We start from the raw sequence: 13,007 nt of genomic DNA, 5'->3' as shown, positions 1-13,007 counted from the left end.
CCCCCCCCCCCCCGGCCCCCGTCCCCCCTACCCCCCCTCGCCTCCGACACCGGCCAAGCCTCCAAATCTCCCCCGGCGACCCTCCCCGCCACCCCGCAGCCCACCCACCCGAGCGCACAGCTCCTTACCTGAGGGGCCCGGCCGCGTCGGGCCTCGCGAAGGGGCTGCGGGTATCAGTCCGACCTTCACACGTGTCCACGGCGGCGCGGAGCAGGTAACCCGGCTTGGAGGAAGGAGTTACCAGCACTCTCTTCGGCGAAGGGGTGGGCACTGCGGCGGAGGGAGGAGGGGCGGCGGAGGGCGCCGCCCGCGCCGCTCGCTGGGGGCGGACGGGGCTGCGGGGCTCCGGCCGGCGCTCGGGGCCCGAGCCGGGGAGGCGACGGGGGCGGGGTTGGGGGCCCCGGAGGCCGACTCTGCCGGAGACCCTCCCGGCGGCGGGGTTGGGGGCTCGGCTCTCAGTGGCAAGCGAGTGTGCAAATTAAAGCCTTCCGGAGAGAGGGGAGGCGGCCGAGACCCGGCTGTGCTCTGAGCCTCCCCGCTCCCTAGCTCTCTGCTCCGAGTGGGGGGCGAGAAAGACGGGGGAGTTCAATGAAAATTTCCGGCTTTCACTGCAGCTGGAGTGAGGGATCTTGCTACTAAAATAAGAAGCGTGAGAGGGAGAGTGGGATGTGTCGTCGGGAGTCGGCGGAGTTACCAAGCCCAGGGTCGCCCAGAGTTGGGGTTTTGACAGAGTGAGGCGGGCTGGGCGTATCAGCAGTCTGTGATGTAGACGGATGGGAAAAACACAAAACAACCAACAATAATTATGAGGGGCCGGTGGGGATAGTAAATACCAACACTTTCCAAGAAACTGAAAAATCAGACCAAAAAAATAACTCTTCTCTATTAAAAAAAAAAAAAAAATGGCAGGACGCCTTGCAGAAAAGAAAATACTAATCTGTCCAAGCACTTTTCACTTTCAGCATGAGCTACATTTGTTTTGTTTTCCTTCGCTTCCTTTCGGCCTCACAAAGCCCTATCTTTTCCTTTTGGACAGAGGATATGACTTGGAAATTGTCAGGCACTCTTGTGGTTAACGATCTACTTGAAGGAGCTGGCCGGTTCACAATTATTAAGAGATTAGCAAATGCTGAGGGTTCACTAAGGTATTTCTGGGGAGGCAAAAAGCCTGAAATTGATTGTAAATAACAGAACTGCAAGGTAATAGATACACACGCACACACACACAAAGAGCAGACAACACGATTTGGTGGGTGCTCAGTTTAAATGCATTATTGGAATTCTGAAATTTGAAACCTTGTAAGAATGTATACTTTACCTGCTGAGAAAACCTGAATACAGTTATTTCAGGTGAAAATGAGATTTTGGAGAAAAATAAAAGTCTTCTAGACTTTCTACAGTGATGTAAAACAAAACTTAAAATAGCTATTTTTTTGGAAAGAATTCAGTGTTTTCCAAAATCTCTATCTGTAGAATACTTGAAACCCTTTAAATATCTTAATGCAAACCCTAAAAAATTTTATTTATTTCAGTGCTCTGTGGAAAAGTTAAAACCCAGAAAAATTCTGTTGGAATTGAAAACACTACCTTATAAATCTTCTGACTTCACAGTAGATCAAACTTTTGCTTTATAAAATTGATTCTATACTACAGTGTGAAGTAACAGGTTAGGTAAATAAAAATTGTTGCATTTCCATTAGCGAATATTTTGCAATGCATTATAATAATTTATTCTTAAAAAATAAAAGTGAATAATTGTGGGTTTTATGCTTAAGATAGTTCATAAAATACATTTTGTGTTTAGAAGCATATCTTCTAAAATGAAATCCAATTTCTGAACAAAATTTGTATGTGTAAAGATATCTATAATCTCATATACCTTACAGACTTAAGAAAGCAAATTGTTGGATTTTGTATTTATATAAAATATTGGATCACTACAAATCACTAGTTAGACTTTAAACCAGAGACACAAATGAGAATCCTCCATTTTGATAATTGCTTACACTATCAATGCTTTTTAAAACAAGATTTACTTGCTGGTAATTAACACATTTATATAATTCAGAAATAACTGTCAATAAATAGTCATAGGAACCAGCAAATGATTGTAAGAATTTGAGTAAATAGTTTGTTTAAAAATATTAAGCTGTAAATATCTTTTAAATTAACTGAAAAATGTCTTTTCTACACTGGGGTGCATTTTGAATTGCTGAATTTGGTAACAACCATAGATGGATTAGAAACTCCATGATTTAGCTTACTACATCACTTGGGCTATGTCAAAAACAATGAAACTTTATTTAATTATATATGTTATTACTGAGTGTTACCTCTCTTTATGTCATCTGCTTTCTCTGATACTGTTAATTTGTCATGTTCACTCACCCTGGTTATGGTTCACATTAACTCCAGGTTGGTTAAAACTTCAGACCAGGAAGTTTTACAATGGATTGTATAAAATTAGTAAATACCAGATTGTTTTTGTTTATGGATAACTTCTTCTGTGGGTAACAGGTTATCATAACAAAATTTGCACAAAGTTTATAAACTGTGATCCAAATTCTGACTCCTTTGTTTAGGAGTCTTTGATGAATGAATACATCATTCCAGAATAGTGATTTGTACCAGTATTTTCACACTGCATCTCAGGTATTCTAAAGCTGCAAATCATCTTACAGTTTTTTAAAAATTAGAATTCATGGAATTATTTCCAGATATGATGTTGCAGCTTACCCTAAAAGTTTTCTTAGTGTCACATAAGAGATATATTCTGTGTGTGAACATTTTATACCAAATATCTGTAAATTTTTGTTTTCACTAAAATAAAAATATAAATTACAGACCAGAATTAAAATTTTTAACACTTTAAGAAAGAAGAAATTTGTTTAAAATTAGTAATTATATAACGTACATCTAATTCTAAATGATCTCTGATTTATATTAGCCATTTGAATTTATAAAATACATTTTCTAGAAACTCAGAAATGAGGTTTTACTAGAATCTACTACACAATCATCCTGATTAGAGGTCCATGTAAATTTACACTTTTGGTCTATAAAGTTCTGTTTATCATCTTGATAAAAAAACTTTTCTGGTTTAGTAACTTTGAAATTAGTTACCCTCATTTTAACTTGATTTATATGGGTATGTGAACACTACCTTTATTGAGTAATTACCATAAAAAACTTTTTAACAGAAAAAGCATAATATAATTCAGTGGATTTGAATACATTCTTTCCCCCTACCCAGTCATTTCCAAGCTGTTTTTTTTTGGGGGGGTGGTTCTTAAAAATACAATATTGAAAATTTGCTAAATATCCTAGAAAAAAATCAATTGTACTACCAACTTTTTCCATTGTAAAATTCTGGACTTAATTATTTTTTAAGTTCAACCTTCTAAATAAATTGCTTCCTGTCAATTTGGAGATGATCTGGATTTTTCTCTTCTTGTTGCACGTTATCCAGTGCATTTCATTTGAGCAGTGGAACTTGAAAAGGTTTTGATATTTGCCATGAAGAAAAACAATATATGAGTTAGTAGCTTATAAAATATAAGGAGAAAAACCAAACATTATTATCTATTGAAAACATTCCGTTTTCATGGAGTGAAATTATAATTATCCCTATGCAACATGTCAGTACTATGTTCATATTTGTATAATTGTCATCATCTTTTCAATGTTTTCCTTTTGATAGACACTCATATCTTCTTTTTCCGTTGTGTGTGTGTGAGAGTACCTGTATGTTCCTTGGCATATTGTTGTGACACATTCCAAACATGTTCTTAAGATTCTTTCATCCAGTATATTAGAATTCTGAGTAATCAGAAAAAATAACTATGGAAATACACTTACAAAGATGGTGATAGTCACACTGAAATACCTACACTTCCTTTCCGTTTAGAGTGTCCTGTACTTTTCACTGACTTCCTACATTTCTTTTCCAAGATAATACTTGCATCTCAACTGCACACATGGCCTAACAATTGTGTCACCATAGCTGCCTTTGGTTGAGCTAAAAGGTGTGTGCATATTCTGGATAAACTGTTCAGATGAAGCAGTGAAGGTCCAACACGTACAGTGGGATCTGGGAGATAGGAAGATGGACAAAGAAAGTCACCTGGGAGAACCTCCTGTGAATGGCTTGGCAGCAGGAATATGTGAAGAAAGCACATGCAAAGGTCCCGAGGCCAAGAGATGTTCCTCAGTGCTCTAGGTATGGCATATCCAGACAACTGATTCTTTTGGAATGAACAGCATTCTATGTCTATCCTATTATGCAATGAATGAGATTGTATAGTGTATGAATCCATATTCAGGTAACTCTCTTATGTTGTCTCCTTATGGATTTTCCCTGAAAATAATATAGAATGGAATTCTTTGTAGAATTCTCTGAATGCCTAGAAGAAAGTACATAATAGCATAGCTCTGTGGATCAAACAGTTTACCATAAATTGAAGAGAGGATCCAATTTTTAATCCCTACTATAAATTTGTTCTAGGTTTCTCATAGCTCTGTATCCCCGATACCTAGCACAGTAACTGGCAAGTATTTTATGTCCAAGAAGTTTTTGTCAATGGGAAAGTTGACTTTGTATCCTTTATTCCTTCTTCTTTGGGACAATCTATTGATTTCCTTCAGGGGGATATATTAGAATAATTTTTTTATATAATCCCTCCAAAATTTAAGGATCAGTGTGCTGATTTCAGGACCCCGGAAATGTATCTCCTCTACCTTCTGTTCCCTTTCCTTTTAGCCCTCTTCTCTAAATCCTACAGTCCTTTCAGGGCCCAGCTCTTCCTTAAAACCTGGAAGATTCCCTCAGCTCAATGACATCCTCTTTGCTCTAACTCCTAGAGGCCATCTGCTTCCTACCTTCCTCAAAGCTTGATGCTCTGCTACCCGCCACCATGAGCTCCCTGAGAGTGTCCACTGTGCCTTGCTCCCTTTGGCAATGTCCCAGCACCTGGCTGTACCATCTGGCTATAGTAGGTGGTCAGTGAACGCACCAATGGCTCTTGTCTCTCTCCATGAGTATTACTGAGTCAAGCAGGCACAGAGCAGCCTGGAATCGTGTGACATAACTAGGATAACATTTGAAGGTGGAGGACGGAGTTCCACTTTGCTTAAACAGGAAAGAACAATGGCATCCTGCTACTTTGTGTGGATTTGTTATGTTTTCTCTTGTGTTGCAGATATTAGTCATTTAAAACATTTTTGTCTGAAAGAAAACACGTTTAGATAAATTACTAAATTTGTCTGAAAGACAAATTCTAAAATCTTATCAGAAAGAAAATGTGTTTAGGTAATTGTCTCCATTCCCTAACCCTGAAAATCCTGATTAAATGATTTTTCTCTGAAAAGAAGAAATACTAAACTCGGAGGTAACTTAGATACTGTAGAGCCCTGAACCTGGAAAGATTACTCATTTTATTTGCCAATATCCTTAATATCTATGTATCCTAAAGGGCAGAATCCTTGATTTTTAAGTCAGGAGCTTTGTCTTTTATTTGTGGTTCTTCCTCTCTCAGTAATGTTCACTGTACCCTCAGGGGACAGATATTTAACCTTTCTGACCTTCAGTGTCTATGCCTATTAAACGGGTTTGCTAATCATTCAGGAAGATGTTATGAAAATAGTTTGGAGAGAGGCAGCAAAGAGTTTTACCTTCGTAAGAGAAGATATGGGAGTATAATGGAGGTTGCTGGTCCACATGAAATTTAATATGAATTTGGCTATGAACTTACCTGCCTAACCTTGGGCAACACGCTTAAGCCCCTGGGCCTTAAGGTCCTTGTCTGTAAAAGAGATGATGAGACTAGATGATTTGTATGGCGGCTGCAACTTGACAATGCTGTAGTCCAGTCCAGCATGCTATCTGTGCCTGGCACCATCATGATACATCAGTTTTTATAAATGCCCTAAATTAGAGTAGTGACGGAGGATGGGACTCTGATGTCAGCAACCCAGAGAGGGGTCTGGATTTCAAATGTGAATTATATTGGGGTCTCTCTAACTTAAACCTCTGGATTTTCAAGACTGAATAGAAATGAGGACTTCTAGAAAAACATTAGGGGAATTCACTAGCGTTTTCATTAGAGATGGGGAGAGAGGAGCCAGGTTTTAATCTTTTTAGCTAAAACTAAATATGATGCATTAATTAATCAACTCTCATTACTAACATCTGATATAAATTACAATAGTACATACAGAACTAGGATACTCAAGATTAGAAATCTTGGATGATCACAGAAATTCTTCAAAGATATCATGAAGCCTAACTTTGGGAGATGTGACGGGACATATCTGTAAACTACTAAAAACATCAGTGGCTGCCAGCCCCCCATGAGGTAGTAGAAAGAGGGGGGCGGGAGGGTGGGTGCAAGGCAGTATGCAGGGAGTCTGAGGGGCTCCATCAAAGAGCAGAAATTCCGAGAGCTGAGGATCCAAAGCCATTATTAAAACGTGTGTAGAAGGACAGACTGTTTGTTGCCTCTGTGCTTTAATTTTCTACCACATGAGGCCATGTGCATAGTTTTAAGGTCCTCCCTAGATGTACAGGGAAAAAACATTTAGGCAGTTGGAACCAGACGGTCCTGGATCAGAAGCCTGGCTCCATCATGTAATCCTGGACTAGGTTCTTAAACTTTCAGATCCCTAGTTTCCCTCACTCATAAAGTAGGGATGCTATTCTCCGCCACAGTAGGTTGGTGTGAGAACTAAACAAGTGCCAACTCTGTACATTTTGCATTTAGCAGACACTTAACAAATATTAGGAAACAATCAATATCCCTTTTGTGAAATCACATTTCCTATTCTTTCTCTTTTAGGGGCAGCTAACCCTTTGACTGACATGTCATTCTTTTTAACTGGATTGAAACATCCACCTACTGCAGGAGTAGCAGCCTAAAACAGAGCACACCTAAAATTGTCTTGGGCTTTGACCAAACCACAACTGTCTCTGGGTGTGTGAGGAACAGAGGAGAGGGTGGGGTGTCTCGCCTGAGACCTCTCTCTCTTGTCCAGATCTTACCCCAGTACTGCTCGGTCTCCTTAGTCAGTCCCTCACAGTCCCCCTCACTCTCTTCCCTACGAGTGGCTCTGTTCTTCCTTTCTCCACTGCTTTGGTGTGGCCTGAGGGCCAACTCATTCTGTCCCTTAAATATGTACCCCATACTCGTGGACACTTGTCTTAAAAGCCGTGCAACTCGGCTGCCTACCCGCAAGAGCTCCTCTGTGGATCACGCCTCCACAGTCACTGGCTCCTACTTCTCTTGTTCGAAGTACTGAGTGTTAACCTGTTTGTCATCCTCTCCATCTCCTCCCTACACATCAACCTGGTCTTCCTGGCTTAGCAGAAGTTTCCTTAGATGACACTGTATTTCCTACCCCATACTCTCTCCTTAGAAACTCTTGAGGGGAGCTACCCTGTCTCCCCTGCCCTTTTCAATTTTTATTTTTTGAACTCCCCAGGGATATTTCCTCAGCTTCTCGTCCTTTGATACTCAAATGCTTCCTTGAGAGCCATTTTCCTCATTGCTTTCTCACCCTTACCCACGGGCCATCAGATACCTGGACCACCCAGTTCCTGAAGTTCTGTCTTCTACTGTCTCCTACTGAGGTCCCACAGGATGGTGGACTCCTTCAAAGAGGGGTCTGCAGCTTTCATTGCTTCATCTCTAAATCCTGGCCCAAAGTCAGTGAACAAGAGGTGTTGGCTGAAGGAAAGCTACAGTATCATAGGAAACACAGGTGCCATCAGATGATCTTCCATCTGAGCAGTGACCTGGCATTCTCCCAGGCACATCTTGCTCACCTGTGTCCTCGCTGCTCTGGATTCCATGCTGTCTTCTTTAAGAGCGAACCCCGGAGCAGGGTAGGTAAAGGTCTCCACCTTTGGGTTGCACCATCCCCGCCTCCCTTGATACAGGAGTACATAGAATGGCTGATAGAAAGCTCATGAAGCTGAATTGATCTGACCTATGGGTTCATGCTGGTCAGGAAGAGCCATGAAATCCAGGCAAGGAAGCTTAAACTCGGTTATCAGGCAAAACACAAAACTGATTTAAGATTTTTGAACAGGGAAGGTGGTTCCTAGAGCAGTGATAGCACAGAAGTCATGTGCAAGGAGATGACTTTGGTAGTAGCAGGACCAAGAGGCTGGCATCAGGGAGGCCAAATTACAGGCTCCTGCTGGTGCTGAAAAGACCCGGAATGATAGTTAAGAATGGGAAAAAAAAAAAAGAGAATGGCTACAAGAGAGAATTCAGAGGAAACATTTGACAGGATTTGGTTAATAACAAGATAAGAGAAAAATGAGAAGAGTTAACATGTATATAGCCTGTCAGGGCAGCTCTGGCACTTTATATAAATTAACCTATTTAAACCTCCTAATTATCTCCATTTTGCAGACAACGAAACTGAAGCATAGGACCAAACTTCTAACCAGGCTTTGGGTCCAAGGTATGAAAATAATTAATAATTAAAATACTGCTAATAATATAGTGTATAATAGATAAAAGAAAGATGGCTTGGTGAAGGGTTAGGAGTTCCATTTCTGAATCTGAGATGACAGCCAAATGAAAATATCCAGTGGTCACGTGGAGTGGGGAGCCTTTCACTTTTGCCTGGTTCCGCCTTAAAATACACCCAGATCCACCATCCTGGAGAAACACATTGCTGTTTTCAAATGACATTCTGCTTTTTTTTCCCCCTTTCCTATTGGCAGGGCCAGCTGCGTGGGTTGCACAGAAGGGTCTTGTGCTTGGTAGAATGCTCTGCTGTGGCCATCGTAATAACTTTTGAGCAAGGTGCCTACATTTTCATTTGGACTGGGCCTGCAAATTTTGTAGAGGGCCTGCCTTTCTGCTGGAACCTCTGGGACGGACATTTCAGATGTGGGCATTCACTTCACAGTTCAGGCCTCCTTCTGAGCAGTGACCTGGCACTCTTCAAGGGATGTTTGCTTCTTTCACTGCATCATCATTGATGCAGTCAGTGCCAGTTTTTTCTTAGTTGTTAGGCTCTGCACTTCTTACACTGGTTTTTCATGTTTTCTCGAAATTCTCTCCTGTCTTAGCTGTCATGACCCATGACTTCTGCCACTTCTTGATTTGATGTTCTTTTGTTTTCCACTGCCAGCTTTTCCTCTGGGTCCTGCCCCATACCTGGAGGTATGTTCTACGACTCAACAATCAGCAGCTGAACTGCTCTTCTGCGAGTTCACTTACTCCCATTTAACCTATCAGAACGTCCCTTGTGGTATGCATATAAAAATGGATTTCTATCATCCCTATAGTAGTCACTGCCTGGACTCTAACCACAAACCCGACCTGATTCATTCTCCTTTTCTGTACCTGTTCTGAATTTTTCTGCCTGTTGACTTCATAACTCCTCAAATTTATGGCCTCGTCTTACTCTGTTGGTCTTCACCTTTGACTTCTCTACTCAACCACCAGTCCGTCGTAGGGTGTTCCCCAATTCCAACTGTTTTAGGCCACACTGGGAAATTCTTGGCTTAATCCAGCCCTGTGCCCTGACCTTTCATCTTGACAGGGTGCTAGAAGCCGATGCTCCTACCAAGTCTGTCTCACCCCGAAGCTGAACAAGCCTGACATTGAATTTTGCATCGCAGCGCCACCCCACCTATCCTGCTCCTGCCCATGTGTTTGCCCAATAACCAACTTTCTTGAGAGCCCCTCCTTCTCGGCAGTGCTACTATACTTCCCTAGTCCATTCTCTATCTTAGTTTCCCAAAGATTATTTCCTATTTTCCGTCTTCTCAGATCTCCAGCACTTTCTTCCCATGCTCATTGTCATGATGCCCTTACTTTTTATTTCACAGAGAAAATAGAAGAAATCAAGGGAGAAATTCCATACACTTGCATGCATGCTTACCCTTTTTGAACTGCTTTCGTCACTGTCTCCAGGACCCCACTCTCTTGCTTCTTTTCTTCCCTCATGGCCACTCCTATTCACTCTCCTTGTTGGTCGTTTTTCCTCTTCCCAACCTCTAGGTTGGTGTGTGTCAGGGTGTTCGGGCTGCTATAACAAAAAAAATACCATAGATTGGGTGGCTTAAGCAACAAATATTTATTTCTCATAGTTCTAGAGGCTGGGAAGTAGAAGATCAGGGTGCCACCATGGTTGAGTTCTTGGTGAAGACCCTTTTCCTGGCTTATAGACAGTCATTTTTTGGTTGTCTCCTCACATGGCAGAGAGCAGAGAGAGAAGCATTTTTCTTTCTCATTTCTCTTCTCATAACAGTACTAATCCCTGCGTGAGGGCTTAATCCCTTATGATTTAATTACCTCCCAGAGACCCCATCTCCAAACACCATCACATTGGGGATTAGCGTTACAGTGTATCAACTGGGGGAGGACACAAACAGGGAGTCCATAATTATGTTCTGAGGATTAATCCTTACACCTCCTTTCCCTGCTCTTCTCTCTCACACTCTGAGAAACCTCATCTAGTAACCTCATCTAGTATGCCCTTTACACCTTCATTCAGATATCCTTTTTGAATTCCAGACATATATATATCTCCAACTGCCTTCGTGATGTTTGATGCGTGCACAGATGTCTAATAGGCATCTCAAATTTAACACATCCAAAACTGAACTCTTCATTTTCCTCCCCAAACCTACTTCTCCCACAGTTTTTTCCACCTTAGTAAAGAAAATCTGCATTCGTCTCGTTGCTTAGTCCAAAATCTAGCAACCCAGCATGACTCTGTCCTGTTATTCATGCCCTATCTGCACTCCATCAGTAAATCCTGCCAGCCCTACAGTCACTCTCCAAGCACTAGAGCAGCCATTGTCATCTGTCACCTGGTCTCTTGCAATAGCCTCCTAACTGGTCTTCCTGCTTCTAGCCTTGCCCCTCTGCCTTCTCCACACAGCAGTCAACGTGATGCTTTTTATAACTGAAGTTAGATCATACCATTCCTGTTCAGCGTCAAGACCCTCCAGTGTCATCCCGTTTCAGAGTAAAATCTAAGTCCCTTCCACGGCTTACAAGCCTTACATAGTCTTGCCCTACTTCATCACTGTGCTGATTCTTCTCATCTCTCTCCCTCTTGCTTCTTCTGCTGCAACCACACTGACCTCCTTGCTGTTCCTCAAACCCACCAAGCATGTTCACGTCTCTGAGCTTTTGCACCTGCTGTTCCCTCTGGATGAAATGCTCTTCACCCACACGTCGGCATGGCTGGCTGCCTCATTTCCTTCAGGTCTCACTCGAAAGACATCAGAGGTACCTCCTCTGACTACGCTGCATGAATTGCATCCACTCCAGTCTCTCTCTATCCATCTTACTTCACTTTATCATTCTTTCTTAGAACTTACCATCATCTGACACATTATAGGTTTATTTGTTTATTTGTTTTGTATTGGTCTCCACCCTACCTCCCAGAATGTAATCTACAGAAGAGCTTTGTTTTGTATGCTCCTGTATCATTAAAATAGTCACGTGGCACAGAGTGGGTACTGAATAAATATTTGCTGAATGAATAAACGAACTTTCCTCCTATTACCCAGGCTTACAACTAGTCAGTCCTTGGCTGGGTTTATTAATTAAATTTACTTATTAAGAATAACTGTCTATAATATATACATTAGGGCAAGCCTCCTAAATTTAGGTATTTTACATCCAACCAATATTCTGCTAGGGGACTTCAGCTGGGATTGTTCACAAAGGTGTCACTTAAGGATAATTTGATTCATGCACCATAGATTAAATTATATCTAAAATGACTATGACTATAAAGTCAGGATATTCAATTGATTGGAATTATCTCTTACAGTGGAATGTGTGTGTAACAAATGTAAGTTTTGTTTAAAATATTTGTCTCTCCTCACATGAAGAGTGGGAAGCAGTTTGGAAACCAGAAATGTCCAGATTCACGTCTCAATCCAACACACTTCTTTCCTACCATTTTATTACTGCAGGTTCTTGCATGCCTGATGAGCGCCAGCCATGGGGATCACAGTGCCTCAGAGTAGGGGCAATGGAGCTCGGCTATGTTGGTTCAAATCTAAGCTCTGCCGCTCGTTAGCTCTGTGTCCTTGGATGGGTTACTTAACCTCTCTGAGTTTCTTTTTCTAGGTTAAGACTCTGCCTCTGGGGTTGTCCTGAGGATTTAATGAGTTAATTCATGTCAAGCACTTAGAGGATTGGTGCAAAGAAAGTTCATGTTATCTATGATTGTTACTAATATTCCTCCTGATGAAACAGCTGTCACTTCTTAAGAGTTTTACTGTCCTTGTTCCTGGGCACCTGGCCCAGGATTTACTCCACAGTACTCTGTGTCCAACTGGTACAGCCACCACACCCTTGGAGCCCTTGCTGCTAGCGTTATACGCTCAGTCTTTTTCCTTCCTTTCCTCTTTCCTCCCTTCCTTCCTTCCTCCCTCCGTCCTCTCCCCTCCGCTTCCTTTCCTTTCTCCTTCTCATAAATTCTGCCTTTCCTTACTTTCTCCTCTACTTCCTCTCTCATGCACTGCCCGGTCCGTTCTGCATTAGCTCTCTCTTTCTCTCCTCCATCCTTCCACTGTTTCTCTCTGCTCTCATTCACAGAGTAAGAGCTCTGGAAGGAAAGGACCTGTCATGTCACCAGGAAGAGTCCCCAGAAGCAAATCTCTCAGAGCGCTCACTTCCTGGGTAGAATTTTGCTCTCTCCGGCAGCACCTGCTTTAGAGATCAGAGGGACTGTTTGCTGCTCAGGTTAATCAGAAATGCCATCTCAGCACTTCCAACCCATGTGTGGGTTACGCCAGCAGCACCCAGCGCTTTACAAAACACTGACTTGTCTTATCAACAATCACGGGCTAACCGTAAAATCGACCATAACCAATTGTATTGCTTGCTGCTCCTAGGAGACATCAGTGAAATAATGTGGTTGTTTTGGTGCCTAATAAAGTTCAATTCCAGTGATGGTGAGAATGTAGGAAGGGATGAAAGACATGTTCAGTGGAAACATGTTTTTTTTTTCCTTTCTCCTAT

The sequence above is a fragment of the Lipotes vexillifer genome, unplaced genomic scaffold (genome assembly GCF_000442215.2).
Source record: "Lipotes vexillifer unplaced genomic scaffold, Lipotes_vexillifer_v1.1 scaffold663, whole genome shotgun sequence".
Classification (NCBI taxonomy): Eukaryota; Metazoa; Chordata; class Mammalia; order Artiodactyla; family Lipotidae; genus Lipotes; species Lipotes vexillifer.
This window is presented reverse-complemented; position numbering follows the sequence as displayed.